Source organism: Colossoma macropomum, unplaced genomic scaffold (assembly GCF_904425465.1).
Source record: "Colossoma macropomum unplaced genomic scaffold, Colossoma_macropomum, whole genome shotgun sequence".
NCBI lineage: Eukaryota > Metazoa > Chordata > Actinopteri > Characiformes > Serrasalmidae > Colossoma > Colossoma macropomum.
The window spans coordinates 8196601-8208299 of record NW_023494808.1 but is presented as its reverse complement, the minus strand read 5'-3'; the positions used below and the strand labels follow the sequence as shown (position 1 = coordinate 8208299).

Below are 11699 nucleotides of genomic sequence, written 5' to 3'. Positions count from 1 at the left end.
TTTAACCTTTTTGACTAGTTTATCCATAATGCTTCCATGAAGTGGTATTGACTGGCTGTAATCCCAATGCATCTGTGAACATTAACCAACAGATATGAGCACATTTTTATTACTGGGAGTTTTTTTAAGTAAAACATGATTTTGTGTTATAGATTTTTTTCGTGCATAACACTTTACAACTGTATGATTTAGCTTTTACTATTCTTCATAATACTTAATCCAGACAGATTTAAATAAGATTTTGGGTTCTTGGATTTGTACCTTTGAACAGTCAGCTGACATGCCTTCATACAGAGTTCACACACAGCTCTCCAGGTGCTACTCCAGCTGAATTTCAGCGATGGCGTCCTCTCTCTCACCACTCGAACAGGATCTCTTGTGTCCTGTGTGTTTTTTTATCTTTACCGACCCAGTGTTTCTGTCCTGCGGTCACAGTTTCTGTAGAACATGTTCTACAGCAGAACTGGACAAAGAGTTCAGGAAGAGAGTGTCCTGTCTGCAGGAGATGGTCATCAAAAACTCATCCTCCTCCAGATCTGGCTCTGAGGAAAGCCTGTGAGTCCTACAAGCAGCAGAAGAGAAGCAGTGATTCAGGTTCTCAGGGTCTGCTGTGCTCTCTGCACTTTGAGAAGCTCAGTCTGTTCTGTGTGGATGATCAGAAGCTGGTGTGTGGACAGTGTGTGTCTCAGGATCACCAGAGTCACAGTTTCTGCTCCATCGGCAAAGCTGCTGGTCCACACAAGGTAGGAGAGAATGGGATTAATTTAATTTCTTGGTATGTATTTCATATTTGATATTTCTGAATGAAGGAGAATTTCTGACTGTAGCTGTATCTCAGTAGAGTATGACGCAGTCAAAACATTTTCTCCGAGACATACTTCATTCTAAAATGCTGCCCCTGCTGCATGCAGCATGCAATGGTTTTCAAAATTCCTCTATAATTCAGTGTTTGAGATGTAAACAGAGTGATTTGGTGTGAAATGTTCAGATGTCTTTACAGTGGTGGTGATAGGAACCAGGGGTCGCCATGACTACAACACAAATATAGACATTTTATTTACTATGCAAAACCACCAGTGAACCTACACGAGTCTTCTGAGGTTTAATATATAATGTTGATGATGGTAAAATTGTGAAAAATCCGAAGCTTTCTTTGGGCCTACTTTCCCTCTTAATACGCCGTATTTCAAATTAAAACAAATCACATTTATTGTCACATCACATTTATACAGGTGTGAAGGTGAGTTAAAATCGTCGGTGTGTGGCCCACATGTACTACTTAACTACAAGAATACATAAAAACACATAAAAAACGTATACATTGGTGCTTGAAAGTTTGTAAACCTTTCAGAATGACCTATATTTCTGCATGAGTTTGACCTAAAACTTCATCAGATTTTCACAGAAGTCCTAATAATAGATAAAGAGAACCAAAAGTAAACAAATGAGACAAAAATATTAGACTTGGTCATTTATTTATTGGTCATTTATTTATTTATTTCATATAATAACTTTCTGTGATGGAGCTTTGCAGGCATTGCTCGCTTTAGACGTCTGGTTCCTATCACTACCACTGTGAACAATTTTAAATTGCTTTGTTTCCGTCTTGAGGATTTATTTATGCAGAAATGTTGAAAAAAAGAAAGAAAATATTTAAAAATACATAAAATTTCCACAGATTCTAAAGATCCCTGTGCATAAAATAATATCTGTACATATCTAAAAAAATGGCATGTTAAACTGTCTAATTATAACAATAAAGAAGTAAAACGTCTGCCCCCATTTTGAGATATTACCTATAAACTAAGATTATAAAAATGCATGTCATGTATAATCAAGGGCTGTAAAAGTATATCTCAAATAAAAAGGTGGTCTTGTGGTTCAGATAATTCTAGTCAAGGTGAACAGAGCCACAGACTTTCTCAAGAAAAAGCCTGAACATAATTAGAATTAATTTGTTTCTTTATGAAATATTAACATTGTATTCTTCCATTGTAGTAATAGTTTAAATATTTTTCTACACCCAATTTTAAAAAGACAAAATCACAATGGTTTTTCATATCGCACAAGATAAATGTGCAAATAAATAAATTTGACACTGAATATGAAGAATAAAAAGTACACATCTAATTATATACTGATTTTCAGTGCCATTACATAAAACCAGCAAGTCATAAACCTTTACTGTGGTAAAAGCTGATGTAAAATACTCTCACAAGCAAAAAACAACTAATTAAAAAATGCTTTACTTTTTTTCCATCACAACTTGATTTTATGCTGTGCGTCCTGAATATCTGGTTATCTGACAAAAATTCACAGGTCATTATTTGACTAGTTTTGCTTGCAGTAATATTTGTGCTACTTCTGACAAACTGATTCTTTTTCTTTCTTTATTTCTGTTTTCATAGTTTCCTGCAGTGTTATTGTAGCTGTTTAATACTATGTGTCTTGTTAGGAAAAGATACACATTCGTCTAACAGATTTGAAGAAGAAGCTTCAGATATTCCAAAAAGTGAAAATCATCAGTGACCAGGAGGCTGCACATATTAAGGTGAGTCTTTAATAGCAGTCTTCAGATGAAACCAGCTGCTTTAAGCTGCAAAACACAATTGTTCTGCTATCAGTCTCAGGCCCAGAACACAGAGAGGCAGATAAAGGAGGAGTTTGGGAAGCTTCACCAATTCCTCAGAGAAGAGGAGGAGGCCAGGATCACTGCTCTGAGAAATGAGGAGATGGAGAAGAGCCACAGAATGAAGAAGAAGATTGAAGACCTGGACAGTCAGATAAAAGATATCAGTGCTAGAATTGTAGAGTCAGAAGAGAAGCTGAAGGATGATGAAGTGGTTCTGCGGGTAAAAAAAATCATAACAGCTGTTATGAATATGAATAACATGGAATAACCTAAATAGTAAACACTACATGATCTTATTTACAGGACATCCAGACAGTGTATGAAAGGTAAATATTACTATATACTAGCTTATTTTGTGTGGGTGTTAAAAAAAGCAGAAAAACTAATTGTGTGTGTGTGTGTGTGTGTGTGTGTGTTTTCAGAGCTCAGTACACAAGACCGGATCCAGAACTGGACTCAGGAGCTCTGATTGATGTGGCCAAACACCTGGGGAATCTGAGATACAGAATGTTGAGGAGGATGAAGGACCTCTGTCCTTGCTGTGAGTAACAAACACTTGCATCTGTAATACTTATTGTTAGGTGTAGATACCCACTGATGTCCAGTAGGTGGCATGTGTGAATTTCACTTGCAGCTTCTTGATGCCATAGTCTGACCTTTTAGCTACTGAAATCAACAAAGCCAACCTAGGATGTCTTTATACCGTGAAACTTTCATGCATCTAGTGCATGTGCTGTTCAACATAATTTTTGTGTTTCACAGTTAACAGTTACACATCATCATCATCATCGTTATCTTAAACCGCTTAGTCCAGATAGGGTTGCAGTAGCAGTTGGGATGACCCTGTCCCCCACAACTTCCTCAAGCTCATTCCGGGGGACCCCAAGCCACTCCCAGGCAAACTTGGAGATGTAGTCCCTCCAGAGGGTCCTAGGACGACCCTGGGGTCTCATCCCAGTAGGCCGTGCCTGGTAAACCCCCACCGGGAGCCGTCCAGGGGGCACCCTGATCAGATGCCTGAACCACCTCAACTGGCTCCTCTTAATGCAGAAGAGTAGCAGCTGTACTCTGAGCTTCCCCGGATGACCGAACCTCTCACCCTATGAAGTAGAGTGTAGCCCGCCACCCTGAGAAGAAACCTCATTTTTGCCGCTTGTATTTGTGATCTCATTCTTTCGATCATTACCCACAGCTCACGACCATAGGTGAGGGTCAGGATGTAGACCAACCGGTAAACAGAGAGTTTTGCCTTATGGCTCAGCTCCTTCTTCACCACTACAGTCTGGCACAGTGACCGCATTACTGCTTCTGCCTGTCCCAGCCTGCAGCTGATCTCATGATCCCTCTTCCCATCACTCGTGAACAAGACCTCAAGATACTTAAACACTTCCACCTGGGGCAAGTCCTTTCCCCTTACCTGGAGTGAGCATGCCATCCTTTTCCAGCTGCTTTACACTAAGCTGCAAACCTCTCCAATGAGTACTGGCGGCATCCATGTGATCCAGCCAAAAGGACAACATCATCTGCAAATAGCAGAGACGCCATCCTCTGGCCTCCACACATAATGCCCTCCTAACCTCGGCTACGTCTTGACACCCTGTCCATTCTTAAAAATAGGGACTACCACTCCAGTCCAAGGGTACTGTTCCAGAGGTCCATGCAATATTGCAGAAGCATGTCAGCCACGACAGCCCCACAACATTCAGAGCCTTAAGTATTTCCAGGCAAATCTCATCCAACTTGCCAACTACCTGAGTGACCTCCACCAGGGAAATGGAGCCTGACATGCCAGGAGCCTCTGGCCCTGATGCCTGTGAGGGAGGCATGTCTCTTGGATTAAAGAGTTCCTCAAAGTGCTCCTTCCACCAACCGACAATATCCTCATTTGAAGTCAGGGTTTCTCCACCCCTGTCGAATACAGCTTGGGCAAAGCCACCCTGACTGCTCCTGAGTCGCCGGATAGTTGTCCAGAACCTCCTTGAAGCCGAACAAAAGTCTTTTTCCATAGCCTCGCAGAAGTCCTCCCATGCCCTGGATTTTGCTTACGCCACCATTACCACTGTCGTCTTTTTTGCCTGTCTGTACCTTTCTGCTGAGTCTGGAGTTCTCCGGGCCATCCAGTCCCTAAAGACTTGAGCTTGACAGCCTACCTCACCACTGGTGTCCACAAGGGGGTTCTTGGGTTACTGCCCTGACAGGCACCAACAAGCTTTAAGCAACAGCTACGCCTTCCACAATGGAGGTTTTGAACAGGGTCCATACAAACTCCATGTCCCCTACCTCCTCCAGAACACTCTTACTATTCACTTGGGCCTACCGGGTCTGACCATCAGTCTCCCCTACCATCTGATCCAGCTCACCACCAGATGGTGATCGGTTGACAGCTTAGCACCTCTCTTCACCCGAGTGTCCAGAGCGTATGGTCCCAATGACAACAAAGTCAATAACTGACCTATGACCCAAGGAGCTTTGGTACCATGTACACTTATGAACACTCTTGTGTTCGAACTTGGTGTTCGTTATGGACAATCCATGTCCAATAACAATTCACCATTCACCAGTTCAGATTGGGCAGGCCATTCTTCCCAATCACACCTCTCCAGGTCTCCCAGTCATTAACCACAGTTACACAAAGCAATTCAAAAATGTTAATAATCATATGCCAGGTGTAATTTATATATTTGCAGAATATTTCTTAATATATTTTTGCAATCGTCATTGGCATTCTTTTTTATAGCTATATGTGTGTCATTTAAGTATTTATTTATCTATGGTACTTCACTTCGTACTTGAGCTTTTTGTCTGGTGTGTGTTAAGCCATTGGAAATTAATATTTGAGTAGCCATTATGGTTTTAGCCTTTTTGAAGCCTTACTCATCCTGTCCTAGTAGCACAAGACCATCATGGGCTACACTTCTGTCTCTTCTTATGTAATATTTTTCATCCGTGGGATCCCAAATGAATCTGATCTCTGTGTAAAATTCGGCAGCATCATAAGAGAACATTAAGATACAGGAGGGAGTCTCCTTTTCAACCATCCCATAAACCCTCTTCATCTCTTATTTTCTTGGTGATCTTGTTTGACATGATCACATGATGCATTTCATTAAACTTGTTTGCAATACCACATTTGCAACTGTTGAGGCTGAGAGAATTTCATGTAGATTTCAAGCAAATGAATTTGTAATATATATATATGTTATTGTTCTTCATTTTAAACTTTTTAAAATTTTAAACACATTTTCGTCTACAGCTTTTGAACTAGAAACTTTGCATGATGGTAGGTCCAATACCCAAATAGTGTTTTTGTAATTTTTGCACTCATCGGACATGCAATTTTCTTTCAAAAGATCATTCATTCAGAGATGATTGTTTTTCCTCATAGGAAATGAGTGGGAGAATGTTCCAAAAATTCAAGTCTCACTGCCACAAATGATGTCACAATGGATATCTTTTTCCTTCTAGTTGATTTTATCATTTTTTTAGATATGTTAGCTGCTCATCTCATTACAACAGATGACAGTACGCATAAATCAAATTAAATCAATGTCCTCAATTTTTGTGGGCTTATATGCACTGTTCATTAATTACAGAAACTAGTAAACTTATTTATTTATTTATTTATTTATTTATACTTCTCTAGGTGACATTCTTCCAACTACCTACTACCTTTTGTGAGGAGGGTTTTTGATTCTGTGAACTTATCATTTAGTTCAGGTTGTGTCCCAGATTGTTTTCAGCTGGCGATGGTGCAACCTATTCTCAAAAAAAACTGGTCTTGATTGAATTGTGTAAATTACAGACCGATCTCAAAGTTGCCTTTTGTCTCAAAAATTCTTGAGAAAGTGGTTGCAAAACAGCTGTTGGTTGTACTAGAAGAAAATTGTTTTTTTGAGAAGTTTCAATCAGGTTTGAGGCAGAAACATAGCAAAGCGAAAGCCCTTGTGAGAATTTTAAATGACATCTGAATGAATGCTGAAGCTGTAGAGGTGTCTGTTTTGGTATTATTGGATATCAGTGCAGCTTTTGACATTTGACCATAATATTTAGATAAATAGGCTGAAACAGTGGGTCGGAATATAAGTGACTGCCTTAGACTTATTTGTTTCATATTTATCCAAGAGAAAATGTAGGGTATCTGTTGGAGATACGTTGTCATCATGTGCTGATCTTTCATGTGGGATCCCACAAGGTTCATTGCTTGATCCTTTGTTTTCTTTATATATGCTCCCACTGTGAAATGTGATTTGCCATTTTAAGATATCTTATCATTTTTATGCTGACAATACACAGCTTTATCTCTCTGTAAAGAGGGATGATTACAGTCAATTAGTAAGTCTTACTGAATGTATTAAAGTTATTAGGGATTGGATGGCCTGTAACTTCCTTAAGCTACATGAGGGAAAAACAGAAGTACTAGTTCTGGACCCACAAAATGTTGGCAGTGACTTAAAGAAGGAGCTTAACAAATCCTTATCCTAGAAACTTGCATGTAATGTTTGATTCACAATTAAATTTCTCAATGCATATAACAAAGCTGGTAGAGGCTTGTTATTTTTGGTTGAAAAATATTGCAAAAATTAGAAAAATGCTTTCTTTTCAAGATACAGAGAAAACTATTCATGCTTTTATTCCATCACGTCTTAATTACTGCAATGCCTTATTTACAAGTCTTAGTCAAAGAGCCACGACACGGCCGCAACTTGCCCAAAATGCAGCAGCTCAGGTACTTAGTAGGACTAAAAGAAAGGAGCATACACTGACATGGCAGAAATCATGGGATAGCAGTATGTAAATTGATTATGATTGGTGTTACCTCAGGGGATGGCCTGGGAATGCCCACACCTGTATAAGTTGTGAGGTGTTACAAGTGAGTTTGAAAACTGGCCAATGTGCTCATGGCAAGGTGACGTGAATTATCAGAGTTCGAAAAAGGCATGGTAGTGGGTGCCAGATGGATAGGACATTCCAGTTCCAAAGTTGTGAGGGCATTGAACATTCCTCAATCCACAGTGTTGCATGTGTATATTGGGAATACATCATAGAAGGCATTACCACCTACAGTGGACAGTGCAGTGGCAGCCCTTCATGGATTTCATGTACCCCTACAATGATGGGATATTCCAACAAGACAATGCACTGTGCCATTGTGCCCAAGTTGTCTAGAACTGGTTTGAGGAGCATTCTGGAGAGTTCCGACGAATGATGTGGCTTCCACGTTTGCCCCAATCAAGCATTTGGGATGTGGTGGAGAGGTCCATTCACACCAGAGATCCTGCACCCACAAACGCCACAGTTCTTGGAAGGGCTATCCAGACAGCATGGCTCAACATCCCTCCAGACGTCTTCCGTCCACGTGTGGAATCGATGTCACATTGAGTTGCTGCACTTTGCCTGGCTGTAGGGGATGCTCCATGATACTAGTTTCTGTCCCATGACATTTAGCATGTCAGTGTATTGTACCCATATTGGTATCTCTTCATTGGCTGCCTGTTACCTTTAGGGTACATTTCAAAATTTTGGTTTTAACATCTGGAAACTATCTCTGAGCTATTAGTGCCATATTCAAATGCTAGCACACTGAGGTCCTCTAAACAAGAGTTTTAAGTATTCCTTAGGCCAAAGTAAAAATTGGAAGGGACACTGTGCTTTATCAGTATATGCTCCTAAGCTCTGGAATACTCTGCCCTTAGACATTAGATTGGCAGAATCTAAGGAGAGGCTTAAAACATGTCTGTATGCTTTAGCCTTCGAAGTTGGTAATAGCTAATGTTCTTTGTTTGTGTTGTTTGTGGATGAAGCTATACTGCAGTGTAAAACAGAAGGACATTTATCATATGATTTTCCAGTTGCCTCTTATTACTGTATTTATTACTGTATTTACGGTCAGGCTCACAGGGACACAAGGTGGCCAGGTACTTGGGCTGCAGGGCCTGTTTAACCCTACTGGGTTAATACGGCTTTGTTCAGTGAATGCAACGTAATCACACAGAGGCATCAGCATAATATTACTTTTAATTAGGTTTCTGAAATGAACTAAATAAAGTGGAAAACTTTAAAGTATTCACCTACGATTTAAATAAAGTGCAAATAAAGAAAGAAAGCAGAGAAAATGTACTTTGCCATGTATTTCATAGCAGGCAGTACGAACACAAGATATTTCATATTTTATCTCATCAACTTCTTTTAATTTGTAAAAGTACACCCATTCCTGCCATTCAGTCCTGCAACACATTCCAGTAAAGGATGGGATGGAGGCAATTTAGGACTAGTAATGAGGTAAAATAAATAATGATGTGATTTAAAACAGGTGATGCCAACAGGTGATTGTAATCATGATTTGGTACAAAAGCAGCATCCAGGAAAGGCCTAATCCTTCAGGAGCAACAATGGGCTGAGGATCAACTCAGTATTTTAGGGGGGTGGAAGAAATGGATGCCAAGTGCTCCGGACCAAAGACCAAAAGGACCTTCCAGAGTGTTACCAGCAAGAAATCCAAAAGTCAGTGTCTGTCATGGTGTGAGGGTGTTTCAGCGCCCTTGGCAAAGGTAACTTGCACCTCTGTGATGGCACCATTAATGCCAAAAAGCACAAAGAAATTTTGGAGCAAAATATGCTGCCTTCAAGATGACATCTTGTCCATCTTGTCCATGCATTTCAACAAGACAATGCAAAACCACATTCTGCACACATTACAAAAGCACAGCTATAGAAGAAGAGGGTGGATTCACGAGACTGGCCTGCCTACAGTCCTGACCTGTCCTCAATAGAGAATGAGTGGCCCATTTTAAAATGCAAAATGCGACAATGAGGACCCTGTGCTGCACACTTTAAACGCTTCATCACTCTGTGTCATCAGTCCCCCTAGTATTGTGAAAAGGAATCACAACATTACAAAGTGGTAACTGCTTTACTCTCCCAACTTTGTTTGAAATAAGTTACAAGAATCAAAATTAAAATAGGTGTTTATATTGAATATTAAATTCAACGAAACATCAAATAATATGCTGTTATATTGTAATATAGGTCCAAAATAATTTGTTTTCAGTTTTAATTTTTAACATACTGTCCCAACCTTTTCTGATTTGGGGTTGAAGATTAAACGTACTAGCAGCTAAGCTGTAAGTGTGATTTACATTGCATAAGGTTAGAAAGATACAAAAAGATCTCTTATAAATGATGTCCAACATAAAATTGTTCTGTTCTTCTGCAGTTCCAGTGATTCTGGATCCAAACACTGCAAACTCCTCCCTCAGTATATCAATAGATCTGAGCAGCGTCTCTCACTCTGCTGAAAACCCTCAACTTCCAGACAACCCAGAGAGGATGAGTGGGTATAATGGAGTTCTGGGTTCTGAAGGGTTCTCCTCGGGAACTCACAGCTGGGAGGTGGATGTTGGAGATGGTGAAGAGTGGGTTATAGGAGTGGCTGAAGAGTCCGTCAGCAGAAAAGAATACTGTGTGGCAGTCCCAGAAAACGGGTTTTGTTGTATATGGAGGACAGAAAATGTAATTTATGCTGGGACTGGCGTTAATTCTATTGACAAAATTGCAAAGGCAAAAACCATCAAGACAATCCGAGTGACAGTTAATTGGGAGAAAGGTCAGGTGATTTTCTTCTCAAAAGATAAGAACAAAGTCTTATACACCTTCAAACGCAGATTCACAAAGAAAATGTATCCATACTTTTATAATAAGAGCACAAAATCAGTGAATTCAATGAAGATTCTGTCTTTCCCTTCAAAAGTCTCAACAAAGCAGTGACTATAGGAATTTCATTAATTCATCAGTTTAGTAAGTCCTTTTTATGGCAGTGATTAAGCACTATAGAGCTTATGCAGTGTAAAACTAACACTGTTTGTCAATGTGTCAGTCATATGTATACAGTATTGACAAACTGGGTGTGGGGATTCCACCATCCACATACAGATGTCCTGCTCAAGAGTACTGATTTATCTCTCCCATTACGTCTTATCATTACCATCTGTTGGTACATGTCAGTGGTAATAATTCTCCTGTTTATATTAATAATTTCTTATATATTTTATAAATATATAAAATCTTTCTGTATATCAAAACAAACAATCATCCAATTGTTCAGATTTAAACAGAGTCATTCAGAATGGTCTGGTGCATAATGGTTGATTGTAGAGACTCAGATGTCTTTACAGTGGCATTAATAAGAACCAGGGGTCGCCATGACTACAACACAGATATAACCATTTTATTCACTATCTAAAAGCACCAGTGAACCTACATGTTTCTTTTGAGTTTTTATATAATGTAGTGATGAATCTGAAAAAAAAAAAAAGTTTTCTTTGGGGACTATTTTGCCTTATAACACACTTCATGTATCCGTCCACCATGAAAGGATTTTGAAAATATTATAAACTTATCTCAGGTCTGATGACGTCAGGCAGCAAATCCGTAAACTTTTGATGCAACAGTGTTCTGTGTGGGAGCTTTTAAACTTCAGTGTTAAACTCTTCAAATATCTGATTTTATCTGATCCACTCCTATTGCTCTGAGTAGTTTCCATCAACTTTTGCATAAATTGCAAGCAATAAAATAAAAATGCTTGCTGATTTCCATCAGACTGACTTTTTGGGATAAAATGTTTTGTGTAATGATGGTAATGGTGGTACTTGACATGTTTCTATCTCTGATGTACATTTGACATCTGTGGTTTTACCCTAACATTTTGACATTTTTATTTTTAAATCACAATGTGAGAAATCACTCACATGTAGAGCTGTTTGAGCTCTTTCAGAAGGGCTGTGGACTTTTCTGCTCATCTCTTTCTGTGGGAGCTCAAAAGTGGCAGCTTTCCTTTTAAAAACTCTCTCAGTCCAGCTCTACCTCTCCACCACACTGTGTTTATTTGTTATAAGAGGCACTTTAGAGAATTCTGTCGCATCACACTAAACTCATGTGCAAATGCATTTTTTATAGACCACATTAGGTTTCTGCAACATTTTAGGCATCAATAAACATTATTCCACTAAAGCTGAACAGAAAAAAGTTTTTTTCTACAAAATATTAATGATTAATTCCATTTCCATAGCCT

The 11699-nt window shown here is 39.3% G+C and overlaps 1 pseudogene; it reads left to right on the top strand.

Annotated features, from left to right (window-relative positions):
• Nucleotides 1-280: 280 nt before the first annotated feature.
• Nucleotides 281-10853, top strand: LOC118797806 (annotated as a pseudogene).
• Nucleotides 10854-11699: the final 846 nt, after the last annotated feature.